This window comes from Dipteris shenzhenensis, chromosome 14 (genome assembly GCF_047967505.1).
Source record: "Dipteris shenzhenensis isolate YYH24624 ecotype China chromosome 14, Dip_SZ_1.0, whole genome shotgun sequence".
NCBI classification, from domain to species: Eukaryota; Viridiplantae; Streptophyta; class Polypodiopsida; order Gleicheniales; family Dipteridaceae; genus Dipteris; species Dipteris shenzhenensis.
The window spans coordinates 44850564-44865625 of record NC_141609.1 but is presented as its reverse complement, the minus strand read 5'-3'; positions in this window follow the sequence as shown (position 1 = coordinate 44865625).

Here is a 15062-nt window from a genome sequence, read left to right as displayed (position 1 = left end):
GAAAGTCCGTCGTTGTGTATGTCACAAAGAAGCCATTGGTGCAGGCATTGATATCACCATCAATAACATATGGTTGCCTGTGTCAGTGTAGACATCAGTGTAGCCATCGGTATATACTGACACTGCAATGTGGGTACAAGCGTCGGTATATATCGACGTTTTAATATAAGCGAAAAAAAAATTGTGGGTTGTACCCACTGCAGTGTGGGTACAACCGTTGGTATATACCAATGTTTCAGTCCCATCCTGCCCCACATATTTTTTTTCCTTAGAATCATATTAAATGTTACAAATTGCTCCTCCTCGTCTCCTCGGTCTCTCTATATGCACCTAATCCCTCGCCCTCCTCTTCTGTGAGCCTAGCTGATGCTTCTTGAGATCTAATCTCTAAGTTTGGATCTTCATTCAAATCTTCGAATGGGTCGAACATGCCTCCCTAAGAATGAAACAAGTTAGAAAAACTCAGAGCATCGATTGTAGGACAACACTGATAGTCAAATGATAACAATGCTCAAGGATTAATGTATATTCACATTATGGACCGCCACAAGGCACCAATTGATGTTGTATCCCTCGCCCTCCTTCTCCTTAAACCAAGCGTGGGCTCCAATCATGAATGCCCTTCTGTACTCCTCATCGGTTGGAGGCCTACCAATGATAGATTCCTGTGGATCCAAATTCAAGGAGTTAGATATGAATGACAAAACATTTGAACGACTCAACATATTAGATATTCAGTAGAAGATAAATATATACTTACCACCCATTCCTCATTGCCTAGTCTACCACTACTACTGAGGTGCAAAGAACCTATAATCTCCAGGCGTATCCTCACCCCCCTCTGCTAAGCCTCAAATGCATTTGGATTCTCCTTGTGCTTCTTCTTCACTATCTTCCAATCTTTTGGGTCTGCCCACCATGGCTTGTGCTTACTCTCCTTAATAGCCAGCCTTAAGTCATATTACGAGAATTTAGGATCTTCCTCATGCATGTAAGCATGGAATTTTAATCAAATTGATACCCTATAGGGTTGGGAAATTATCTCTTGAGGGCATCTATGACGGCCTCCTTGTCTCTATTGTCATGTTGTTTCCAAGATTTTAATATATCCTTGGGGAAGTGGGTGCTCAACAACCTCCTCATGTATCTTATGACCATCTTCCCATCGTCCTGTATAACTTTCCCAATACTGTCAACTCAGTAGGATAGGTCCTCGAGCAAAACAAAGTCTGAAGGATGTGCGGTGGATGTAGTAGTAGAGCTAGAGTGAGGGGTGGAAGGAGCGAGGAGTAGGGGAGTGAGTGATCTCTAGGGTGCTGTGGCCTATGAGAGGGGAGGACAAGGGACCAGACTGGTACTGCATCTCATGAAAAAGGGGAGACCTAGAGTAGTGGGAGTGTGCATACTCATCTACATCTGCCGTGCCACCACAACAGCCTCGACCCTTACTACTCTTTTTGGACCTAAGATGGTGATGCCTAGGTGATGATCCCTCAGAAGGGGCAAGAGGGAACGGTTGTCGAGTAGGTAAAGCCATTGATGTCCCTTATCTACCTCCAAGTGGTGTAGGAGAGGGAATAGTGGAGGTCCCCTAGGATAGAAGAGAGAAGAATCTCACTACCTCCGCATTGCTCATGGCTGCGACAAACTCATTAGGACTCCCGACGAAGCCATGGGCTGCTAGTAGCAAAGGAGTTCCTCAAGGGATAGTCCCCTTAGGGGTTGGCCCTTGGGGAGTCCGCCCAAGAGTAGTCCCTTGAGGAGTCGGCTGAGTGGAATTGAAGTCCTCTGTAGAGTATAGCCCATGGATTTAATACAATAGCTCTATGATGTACTCTACACACCTAGTATATAATCCAAATGGCTTAGATCCAACAGCTTTGTGCTACACTTCACACACCCCAGTATACTATATTGTCGGAATGACCCTAGAACCTAGGAGATCATGGCCCTTCTTCCTTAGCATCCTTTTCAGCAGGTGACCAAACACAGACACAGACAAGAAAACAAACACAAACACAAGATCAGGCAAGAAGAAGAAAAATACTTACACTTTACTTAAAAGCCAATTTACTACTTAAAACTCAAGTTCAATTTACTAAAACTATGATAAATTCATAGTGATGAGCAAAATTTGTATTGATAACAACATTGGTCTCCATAAAGAGACATTATCCTATATTATCATATATCTCCATAAAAGACATTATCATATGTCAACAAAAAGAGTATTCATAAACAATGTTTTTCTCCAAAAGAGACATTCTAGCATATGTTAAAGAAAGAGGAGGTCTATTGCTCTACATTACTATCACTCATACTATCCTCCTCCTCATGGCTAGAGGGGTCACTCGGGACCTCATCTTGCAGATCTTCTTCTATATATTGATACTCTTCTTGGATGATGTACCCACGGTCCAAGAAGGTGTGAGAACAATCCATAATATCCTTCTCAGGCTCCTCCTAATTGATTTCCAACTCAAACCGGTCCCTCCTAATTGATTTCCAACTGAAACCGGTCCCTCCAAAGCTTGTGGATATCCCTCATGTTGGTTCTTGTGAGTCTCAAGAAATGCTCCTCTCTTGAAGATCTATCTCGACCCCACCCATGTGCATGCACTTCCACATTAAACTTAACCCATTCTTCATCATGCTTAATTTTCTATGCTACATGTAGTAGCAAGATATCCAAATGTTGAATGGTGGCAACATGAGGAAGAGGGTTTGGAATTAGGGAAGATTGCCAAGGAGAGAATGAATAGTGACAAATCATCAGATAGGGGGCCGCCTCTCGGGACTTTGGAATGGCTTTGTGAGAGATTGCCTTGTCTTTGCACCATTGCAGGCGAGGGGTTCGTCATCAGTGTTGTATTGTCATGTGCCACTTGCAGATGTATGGAGAGGCACCACTAGAAGAGGATATTGGCCGTCATGCTAGTGCTCCTTCAGTAAACCAATGATATTTGAGTGATTCATGGATATTTATATTACGTGCGTGTTGCATACACTAACCTCGTGTCATTATACAGGATGAGGAGAGCAGCGAGGGAGCACATGCACCAACATCACAGTTCAAGCAAGATGATCTTGAGGATGATCCTCTAGAGAAGGACGAGGGTATGACCTGATAAGCAGTGATGTTGAGAGTAGCCTTCTCACAGAGGAGGTAAATAGAAAGAACAATGCTAGAACTAAAAGTTCAAGTGCTCTCAATGTGAGAGGGAGGTCATATTCCAGGGGGAAATATTAGGACAGAAATACAAGCAAGTCTAGAAGCAAATCTAGAGGAAAATCTCATGCCAAAAAGGATTTGGAATGCTTCTATTATGGGAAGAAATGTGGGAAGAAAGGCCATTTCAAGGGGATTGCTACAAATGGAAGAACGATAAAGGCAAAGGCAAAGCTAATGTGTAGCCCAACAAGGAAGAGAAATCCACGGTCAATATAGAGGAAGTGAATGCCATAAGCAACAATAGTGATGAGGGTGACATTCTTTATGCCTTTATGTTTGAGCATCCTTTTCTTGTGACTAGTGATGATGCATTGTCACAGAGCTAGATACTAGACTCAAGAGCATCTTTCCATGTCACTCCACATAGGGAGTGGTTTACCATTTATGATGCAGGAAGGAAAGGAACCATGAGACTTGGAAATGATTATCGATGTGACATTGTTGGAGTGGGAGATATCCACTTGTCTCTTCCTAATGGTTCTACATTTGTACTCAAGAATGTTAGGCATGTTTCAAATCTGAAAAAGAGCTTGATAAGTATGAGACAACTTGATGATGATGGCTATCATGTGTTTTTTGGCAATAATACATGGAAAATTAGCAAAGGGTCACTTGTGATTGCTAGAGATTCCAAGCATGGAATGCTATACTCAATGCATGTGTCAGGCATAAGAGATAATGTAATCAATGTGACCGAGTAGCCATGCATCTCTTTGTGGCATCATCAATTGGGACACATGAGCATGATAGGAATGAAGATACTTTCTAGTTTGCAGTATGTTCCCGTGTTTAATTTTTCAGATTTTAGCATGTGTGAGCATTGCATGTATGGGAAGCAAACAAAGTGTTCACATAAAAAATCTTTGGGTAAGAACAGGCTTGAACCATTCAAATTGGTTCACAGTGATGTGTGTAGACCTATGCCTACTGTCTCATTGGGTGGTGCTTCTTACTTTGCTACTTTCATTGATGATGCTACATGGAAAGTGTGGGTCTATCCTCTTTGGAAGAAGAGTGACGTCTTTGATGCATTTCAAAAGTTCTTAGCATTTGCTGAAAATCAGTCAGGCAAGAAGCTCAAATGCTTGCGCATTGATAATGGAGGAGAGTATACCTCTCATGCATTTAAGAATTCTTCTGAGCTACATGGCATCAAGCAAGAGTTGACTACTCCTAAAAATCCTTCTCAGAATGGGTTGCTAAGAAGATAAATAGAACTATTCAAGAAAGGAATATAAGCATGCTTTCTAATGCCGGTCTACCTCATGGCTTTTGGGCTGAGTCTATCAAGACAACAATATATCTTATCAATAGATCGCCTAGCAAGGCACTAGATGGGAAAGTGCCAGAAGAGGTTTGGTCAGGCAAGCCACCATCTTATGGGCATCTTCATGTATTTGGCTGTGAAGCTTATGTTCATATCCCTAAGGAAAAAGGTAGCAAGCTTGATCCAAAGTCAAGGAAGAGCATTTTTCTTGGATATGGTGATTCAGGTGAGATGGGATACCGATTGTGGGATCCAGAGGCCAGGAAGATAGTACACAGCTATGATATTATCTTTAATGTAGACATGATGCACAAGAAGCCAGAGAAGACTATTGAGATACACAGAGTGGTGTTTCAGGAGGATGGACAACCACCATATGAGAGGCATGCACAGCATGTTCCACATGATGCAGGGCATGGATAGCCCATAGATCGTGAGGTGGGAGAGCCACATCTAGGCACACAACCTCAGGTTATGCAGGAAAATCAGTTGGGACAGCAAGATGCTCATGGTGAGCAACTGTTGAGACGTTCCACTAGAGTCTCATGACCTCCACAGAGATATGCTCCATCTCTAGATTATGTCATGTTGACAGATTGTGGTGAGCCTTCATGCTTTAGGGATGCTATGTCTAGGGATGACAAGCATAAGTGGGAGAAGGGTATGCAGTTAAAGATGGATTCTTTGATGAAGAATACTACTTGGGATTTAGTTTATTTGCCCAAAGGAAAGCATGCATTGCCATGCAAATGGGTTTACAAGCTGAAGATGTCTCCAGTAGATGCATTTCCTAAGTATAAGACAAGGTTGGTAGCCAAGGGTTTTAAGCAAGAGAAGGGTATTGACTTTGATGAGATCTTTCCCCCAGTGGTGAAGATGACTACCCTTCATAAAGTGCTTGCATTGGTTGCCAGAGAGGACATGGAGCTTGTCCAAATGGATGTAAAAACAGCTTTTCTACATGGAGATCTTCATGAGGACATCTATATGCAGTAGCTGGAGGGGTTTGTTGTGCAGGGAAAAGAACGGATGGTATGCAAGCTTCAGAAAAGTCTTTGTGGGCTGAAGTAGTCTCCTAGGGATTGGTACCATAAGTTTGATGCATTTATGTGATCCCAAGGGTACACATGAAGTGAGACAAATCATTGCCTCTACATGAAGAAGGCATCAGATGGCAGCCTTTTTATTTTGATTCTATATGTTGATGACATGCTTATTGCTAGGAAATCTGCTTTGGATGTGGATGCCTTGAAGAAAAGGTTGCATGAGACCTTTGACATGAAGGATTTGGGTGATGCCAGTCACATACTTGGCATGACTATTGTTTGAGATAGGAATAAGAAACTCCTTCATTTGTCACATAAAGAGTACATTAGCAAGGTACTTGAGCATTTCAATATGGAGAGGGGGAAGTCCATAAGTACCCCGTTTCCTCCATATGTGAAACTTAACCAAGCGGATAGCCCTAAGTCAGATGAGGAGCAGGCTGAAATGGCAAAGATACCTTATGCATCCGCAATAGGAAGCTTGATGTATGCCATGGTTGCTACACATCCATATATTTCTTTTGTAGTGGGAGCTGTGAGCAGGTATAGGGCAAATCCTGTGGGGGTTAAAGGTCACTGTCCCTTAACCCTGGTTATGTACAATACTCAAACACATATATAAATGAATGAAAAAGAAGATTAGGGTGGTGGTTCTGCACCCACCAAAACTTGTGGCTCTCTGTCTCTCTCTCTCCTTCTTCTGTTCTTACTTCCGTTGAGAGCACTCTCAACTGGTATCAGAGCCCGGGTGATCTAGCTGAGCGTGCGTGAATGCTTGAAGATCAGCAGCTCTGTGGAAGGAAGGAGAAGCTCTATGGGAAGCTTTGTGGGTGACTTTACTTGCATCCGAGTGTGTAGAGACCTTGGAGGAACCTTTGGAAAAGTCACTTTGGCTTTCCGAAGTGTTTTTTGAGAGCCTGTTAAGTGGTTTCAAAGAAAAAGTCGTTTTTTGAGCTTTTCCCTATTCTGTTCGATGACAGAGACTTCGTATTGACTTGTAGAGGCAACTATTGCTTGCTTTTGGTGTCCACTTCACTTCAAGAGCTTGGAAACACCTTCATTCTTGAATCTGGGATCATTTCATTGGATTTCTGACTCACTGTGTCAGTTCCTGCGTTTTTTGCCCGGGTGTTGGAACTCAAGTTTGGAGTAACCATTTGTAGATCTGTTAGTTCCGGTGGACTCAGGAGGTCCTAAAACTTCTATGTTACTCACCATTCGCACTCCGGTTGAGTTTACAAACAGCTCTGTTTCCAAAAACATTTTTCAGTCCGTGTGTCGAACCCAGTGATTGAGACCACGGTTTCCAAAACCATCTGTCCCATTGCATTCCGGACGCCCAAAAACCCCTACCTATCAGTTCTTGCACAATTCGGTGGAGGATTTTCAGAGTTATAGATCTCTGTGTATTCGATATTCGTCTCTCTATTATGCATTTTTCATTCTAAGGTTTTAAAACCTTAGATTTATGCCACATGGCATTGGATAAGTGTTGACTCCCATTTCTCACTCATCGGTTGGGATTTTGGAGTTCTGGCAGAAGAGAGATATTTGCAAATTTTCTTGCTGAGTCCGATTATGCAATGGTGCCCATGTTTTGAGGCATCTCAGGTTCTATTTTTAGTAGCAGTCATTATCGTGGGACTATGATTTCTTGAGCATACCTTATGCAGATCACTCTGGTTGTAATTTGAGCAGTGTGTGCTCATTCGTGGTATGCATTGGGTTGCAGTGGATGATTTATAGGCCATTTGGATACATTGCGGTCCTTATTGGATGTGCTGATAGGCCCAAATTGCCTTGTGGGATGCTATTTTTATGGACGCTTTGCACATGGATGCTATTTTATGCTGAGGGACAGCTTTGACACACTACAGGTGATGTACTGATAGTGCTATGCTCTCTTGGATGAGATATTATTGATGTATATGCTAGTGGATGGTGTTTATGCTTGAGTCATTTGGCACTTATTGGCATTTTCTTTTGGGTCAGATTTGCTCATATGGATGCATAGTATATGCACATGAGTCAGATGCATCTTTTGATGCTTTGAGCTTTGAGTTTTGGTGATATTTCACTCTATTGTGGCATACACATTTGGGTGCACCTGGTATTTGGTGTGATTCTCTCTTGCAGGCACTAGCATTTGGGATCTTGTTTCATTTGCATAATGGCATCCTCTTCCATGTCTGAAAAGGAGTTTTTCAACATTAAAAAGTTTGATGGGACAAACTTTTCTTTGTGGAAAGAACAAATAAGGGATGTGCTTATTCAAAAGAAGCAGATTAAACCCTTGGTAGGGATTGAAGCTAAGCCTGCAAATATGTTTGAGGATGATTGGAATGAGTTGGATGCATTAGCAAAGTCTACTATTAGACTTCATCTTGTAGAGTTAGTTTATTTCATAGTAGTAAATGAGTAGACTATGGAAGATTTGTGGAAGAAACTGTGTGCCACTTATGAGAAGGAAACTGCCTCTAATAAAGTTTACCTCATGAAGAGGTTGTTTGAGCTGCAGATGAAGGAAGGGGTCTCCATTGCTTCTCACTTGAATGAATTTAATATTATTTTCAGCCAGCTTCAGGCTCAGAAAATGAATTTTGATGCAGAGACTAAGGCAATATTTCTCTTATGTTCATTGCCATCCTCATGGGATACCTTCCGTACAGCTATCAGTAACTCTGCACCTGGTGGAGTACTAAAATTTGATGATGTTGTGGGTAGCTTGTTGGCCGAGGAGATTAGACGGAAGTCTATGGATGGCAACAAGCAGGATGCAGCCTTAAATGTGCAAAGGGGCAGATCACAGTTCAGGGGGAAGTCCCAAGAAAGAGGGAAGTCACGTAGCAAATCCAGGGCACGAAACATTGAGTGTTACCACTGTGGCAAGAAGGGCCATATGAAAAAGGATTGCTACAAGCTAAAAAGAGAGCAAAAGGATAAGAAAAAGAATGCAAATTGGGTTGCAAATCAAAAGGAAGAGAGTCCAAGGGAGGACAAAGGAAAAGTGAAGATCGAGGAGATCAATGCAGTCACACATGATAGTGACAATGACGTTCTCTTCATGTCTAGTTTATCTGCAGAGTTGCTTACCACTTCAGATGACGCATGTTCCCAGGATTGGATTTTGGATTCTGGTGCTTCATTCCATGTTACTCCCCATAGGGAATGGTTCTCCACTTATGACAGTGGAAAGACAGGTTGTGTGCATCTTGGAAATGACTATGCATGTGACATAGTGGGAGTAGGTGACATAAAGTTTTCTTTTGCAAATGGGTCTGCATTTGTTTTGAAACATGTGAGACGTGTGCCTAAGCTGACCAAGAGTCTTATTTCAGTGGGTCAGCTAGATGATGCTGGTTTTTACACCACTTTTGGCTTTCAGAGTTGGAAAATTCAGAAGGGCTCTATGCTTTTGGCCAGGGGTGACAAGTGTGGGACTTTGTATCCCTTACATGCATCAGGGGTATTTGATCATGTTGTTGTAATAACCGAGCAGCCAAGCACTTCTTTGTGGCATTGCAGGTTGGGGGACATGAGCCAGAATGGAATGAAACTCTTATGCCATTTGGGTTATGTACCGCATTTGAGTTTCTCTGATTTTGAATTTTGTGAGCACTGTCTCTATGGGAAGCAGACTAAATCAGCCCATAAAAGAAGGGGAAAGAAAGAGTTTGAAATGCTTGATTTGGTGCATTCAGACGTATGTGGTCCCATGCCTACACGGTCATTAGGCGGGGCTGAATACTATGTGACATTCATTGATGATGCAACTAGGAAAGTGTGGGCTTATGCTATAGCTCGGAAGAGTGATGTGTTCCAAGTATTTCAGAAATGGCTGGCCTTGGTTGAGAATCAGTCAGGTAGAACGCTTACATGCCTACGGACTGACAATGGTGGAGAGTATCTCTCTCATGACTTTTAGCATTTCTATGATACACGTGGGATTAAGAGGGAGCTCACATCCCCTCGTACTCCAGAGAAAAATCTAGTTGCAAAAAAGATGAACGGTACCATTCAAGAAAGGTTGCAATGCATGCTTTCCAATGCAAGTCTTTCTGGTGGTTTTTGGGCTGAGGCAATGAAGACTGCAGTGCATGTGATCAATAGATCACCTAGTAGGAGTTTGGATGGTGGTATTCTTGAAGAGGCATGGAGTGGCAAGAAGCCCTCTTACTCTCATTTGCATATATTTGGGTGTGAGGCATATGCACATGTGCCAAAAGAGCTTTGAAAGAAGTTAGATCCTAAGTCTAGGAAATGCATCTTTCTGGGTTATGGTGAAAGTGGAGAGATGGGCTATCGTCTCTGGGATCCAGAAGCAAAGAAGATCATACGCAGCCATGATGTGGTCTTCAATGAGAAGAAGATACATAAGGCACCCATGAGGGATGTGGAAATGAGGAGAATCACTTTCTAGGATGTGAATCCATCTGCATATGTTGATAGACAGCAAGCTGTCCATGCACCAAATGTGCAAGAAATGGTACCACCAAGTACTCCCACAGGTATACAATCAAGGGTAGATGATGGATCATCTATTGGTGGAAATGATGAGCCAAATGTGGCTGATATGCAGGTGGGACAGCAAGCTGAAATGCCCTTGAGAAGATCATCTAGAATATCTAGACCACCTGATAGGTTTGTTCCAGGGGTAGACTATGTGATGCTTACTGATTGCGAGGAGCCTTCTTGCTACAGAGAGGCTATGATGCGTGAGGATCAACGCAAGTGGGAGTATGCTATGCAATCAGAGATGAGTTCACTTATGAAGAATAAGACTTGGGACTTGGTTTCTTTGCCACATGGAAAGAAAGCATTGCCATGTAAATGGGTCTACAAAATGAAGGTCACAGGTGATGATGTGCCTAGGTACAAGGCCCGTTTGGTTGCTAAAGGGTTCAAGCAAGAGAAGGGTGTGGACTTTGATGAGATATTCTCTCCGGTTGTGAAGATGACCACACTTAGATGCATGCATGGACTAGTGGCAGCAGAGGATATGGAGCTTATGCAGATGGATGTCAAGACAGGTTTCTTGCATGGGGATTTGCATGAGGAAATTTACATGGTTCAGCCGGAAGGCTTTGAAGAAAAGGGCAAAGAGCATTTAGTTTGCAAGCTGAAGAAGAGCCTCTATGGTCTTAAGCAAGCACCTAGAGAATGGTATCAGAAGTTTGATGCTTTCATTCGGTCCCAGGGTTTTAGAAGGAGTGAAATTGATCACTGCTTTACACTAAAAGGGCTAAGGATAATAGCCTGATAATCCTGGCACTATATGTGGATGATATGCTATTGGCTAGCAAGAATACTTATGAGCTAGATGCATTAAAGGCCAAGTTGCCTGAGGCCTTTGATATGAAGGATTTGGGACTTGCAGGTCATATTCTTGGTATGCGCATCACACGTGATCGGAGTAGGAAACTCCTTTGGCTTTCACAAAAAGAGTATGTTACAAAAGTATTGCAGCGTTTCAATATGGAGGGGGGGAAGGCAGTGAGTACTCCATTGCCTCCATATGTGAAACTGAGTCATATAGATAGTCCCAAATCAAATGAGGAGAGGGCCATGATGGCCAAGGTTCCTTATGCATTAGCGGTTGGGAGTCTTATGTATGCTATGATAGCTACTAGACCAGACATTGCATTTGCAGTGGGAGTTGTTAGCCGGTATATGGCTAATCCAGGAAAGAGGCATTGGGAGGCAGTTAAGTGCATCATGAGGTACATGAAGGGTACCAAGGAGATGTGCATCTGCTTTGGTAGAGGAGACATGCGTGTACTTGGGTACATAGATTCAGACTATGCAAGGCATGTGGATAGTAGGAGATCCACTTCTGGTTATGTGTTCACCTTTGCAGGTGGTGCAGTGTCATGGATGTCTCAAGCACAGAAGTGTGTTGCTTTGTCTACCACAGAGGCTGAGTTTGTTGCAGCCACAGAGGGTTGCAAGGAGGCTATATGGCTTGATCGGCTAGTGTGAGATTTGGGGATTCATACAAGTGTACTGACATTGCATAGTGATTCCATGAGTGCTATTCAGCTAGCACGAAATCCGGTCTTTCATGCAAAGACCAAACACATTGAGGTCAGGTACCATTTCATCAAGGAGGTACTTGAGGACAAGTGCATAGAGCTTGTCAAGGTTCATACAGATGATAACTTTGCAGATATGCTGATGAAGAGTCTACCTAGTTAGCAGTTTGAGTATTGTCGTGTATTGATGGGCATTGGATAGTATGCTCACTGGTTGTTCTCCCTTAAAGGCACATTGTCCTTTAAGTGGGAGGTTGTGGGGGTTAAAGGTCACTGTGCCTTAACCCTGGTTATGTACAATACTCAAACACATATATAAATGAATGAAAAAGAAGATTAGGGTGGTTCTGCACCCACCAAAACTTGTGGCTCTCTGTCTCTCTCTCTCCTTCTTCCGTTCTTGCTTCCGTTGAGAGCACTCTCAAATCTTAGCAAGAAGCATTGGGAGGCAGTGAAAGGTATCATGAGATACTTGAATGGTACAAAGAACATGTGCATTTTCTTTGGGAGGAAGGACACATCTGTTGTTGGATATGCAGATGCTTATTTTGCAGGGAATGTAGACACCGGGAGGTCTACTACAGAATATGTTCTCTCATTCACTAGAGGTGCAATTTCATGGGTCTCTCATTTGTAGCCATGTACGGCTTTGTCTACGATTGAGGCATAGTATTTTGTAGCACTAAGGCATGCAAGGAAGCTATATGGCTTACTCGTCTAGTGGGAGACTTGAGCATTGCAAGAGAGGTTCTAGTTTTGCACTGTAATAGTCAGAGTGCCATCCAGTTGGCATAGAATCCTATCTTCCATGCGAATACAAAGCATATTGATGTGAAATATCACTTCATCAGAGAGGTGATTGAGGACAAGCACATCTAGCTTGTCAAGGTTCACACAGATGAGAACCCTGTAGATCTTCTTACAAAGAGTCTTTCCTAAGAGTGGTTTGCACATTGCAAAGTATTGATGGGTGTTGAATGACATTAGGATGCCCATCTTCTCCCTTAAATGTGCATTGGCCTTTAAGTGGGAGATTGTTGGGGTAAAGGCCAATGGCCCAGTACCATACATACATAATAAGAGCTTACCTTGATCTAGGTGAGTTAGCACCCACCATTTTTTGGTGTTCTCCCTTTCTTTGTTGCTCTTTGATAAGACCTCCTCTCCATCAGGAAAGCCTAAACTTTTCAAACTCAAGTTGAAAAGATACATACAAAAGTTGATCTCTCCTAGAGGCGATCCTTAGAGACATAGTCACCCTTTGCAATAGTCATAGCTTCCCTTAATTTTGTAATGCACCGCATCTCTTTTAAAGATATGTAGGCTCATGTCTCTCTTGTGAAATGGAAGCATTTGCATCCTTCAGTCCCTAATAGCTCTATCAGACATCCCTTGAAATATACATTTCAAGCATTTTGCTACAAATGTGAAAGACTCTGTAATCCAAGTTGACAAATCGATCTAAGTATACCTTTGAATCGACACTAAGTTCTTACCATTAGCTTAGATGAGTAATTGTCCCTACATAACAACATATAACATTATCATATTTTTGTTTCTATGCATCAGGATAATAGTTTCTCCTGAGAGCTTGTGATGCAAACTCAATCCCTTAAGGCAAAAGAACCAAGATTTCTATCATCTCAGCCATAGTCCACATGTGTAGATCCCACAAGTGTAGATCACATGTTCCTTCTTGCTCCACTAGCCAAGACCCAATCATGAGATGGACAACACCAGAGAGCAAGATGTGGACATGCAAGAAATGACAAGAGAAAAGACAATGGATCTAACCAATCTATTGGGCTTCACCCTACACCTGGAGGATAAAGATATGCAAGAACTAAAGAAAGGCACAGTTGACAAAGGACTCAAGAGGCTACTGGTAGACTTTAGGTCCGCACCAGACAACCTCTCACTTTTCCAGAATGACATGAACACACTATAAAATGAAAAAGCTATTTTTATTGCGGCTCTAGCTCAAAAGCGTCCTGCTCATGGAGCCCTCCTCCCCCAATGTGCTATGCAGTAGATTAAGAAAGGGCGAGCCATGCTAGAGGTGTTGAAAGGAACCTATATGGGAGCTATCCAAGGAGGCTACCAAAGCTTGTTTAAAGCCACTATGACCTTGAAGCGGTTAGAGTGGGAGCAGCTCTCAGCAAGAGCAAGGAGGATCCTAAGTGACCCCTCCACCACTACCTTCACAGAAGGAGATATTGAAAAAACTCGTCCTGACTCAGTCAAAGGTAAGCTTCCTACTATGAAAGTTTATAATGGGATGCTGAATGAAACCATGATTAAATTGAGGAGGTAGATCATTTTGAAAGCCCACAGTAAGGTTAAAAAGTCAAATGTATAATAGGTTAATTTCAGGTCAAGATGAAGACCATACTTGCTCTTCCAAGCTTTGCGAGATGGCCATATTGATCTAAAGGCCAAAACACACCCTTATCTATTAAAATTGTGTGTTGTCTTTGAGCCCTTGGAACTCTTTACCTTACTAGAAGTGCATAGTACAGAAGTACTTGTACTTTAAAAATTTCACAAGACACCATACGTAAACAATTAGGATCGATCAATTAAAGGTAATTACAAAAGGATCCAACCAAAAGAAGCTACTAGTTACATTGATGTTTGAATATGGCACCATTCTCCATACCAAGCATGTTGATACCATATCTTCTAGGTAAGCTGCATCATACTGACACAAAATGTTAATAAAATGTGTATTGTATTAGGGGTGACAGTGTGTATGTGTGTTCATGAAAACATACAATGTGTGTGTGTGTGTGTGTGTGTGTGTGTGTGTGTGTGTGTGTGTGTGTGTGTGTGTGAGTGTAAAGCACACTTAGTGGTGCTATGAGGTGTCTGGACCATGACACAAGTGATGATGTAGTAAAAGGTTCTCTCTTGAGGAGGTGCCACTAATTTAGGAGTTATCTCCTCTGATGTAGGAGAGGTGCCTATGATTTAGGCCACCCTCTCTCTCTCTCTCCTCCTATAAAATGAGAGGATTCCCTCTCAAATCAATGGAATGCACTCTTTGGTTCCCACTCCCTCTTTCCATGATTGTCTTGTACTCTCCCACTCCCCAACATGCGGTATCAGAGCCTCCTTGAGCCTCTAGTCCATTCTAGCTCAAAATGAACCCATCATCTTCTTCTCAACCCTCAACCCTCTTCTTCATTTCTATCCTCTTTCTCTCTAAAACTTACATAGCTCCATTCTCCATCCTCACATGACCATTTGTCAAGCCCTCTGAGCTAAAACTTCCTCAATTGGGGCAAATCTCTTGCCCAATGGAATTAGGAATGCTTGCCTCTACTGCGCATGCTGATAAGATAACTGCCCGATGGCTTTTGACATAATTGCACCTCTACAGACAAAATTTGGACTTGCCCTTTAAGCACAAGTTAGGCAATGCTGTGATCTTGCACCTGATGAAATCTAAGCTCAAATACTTGTTGGAGTGAGGAAAAATCACA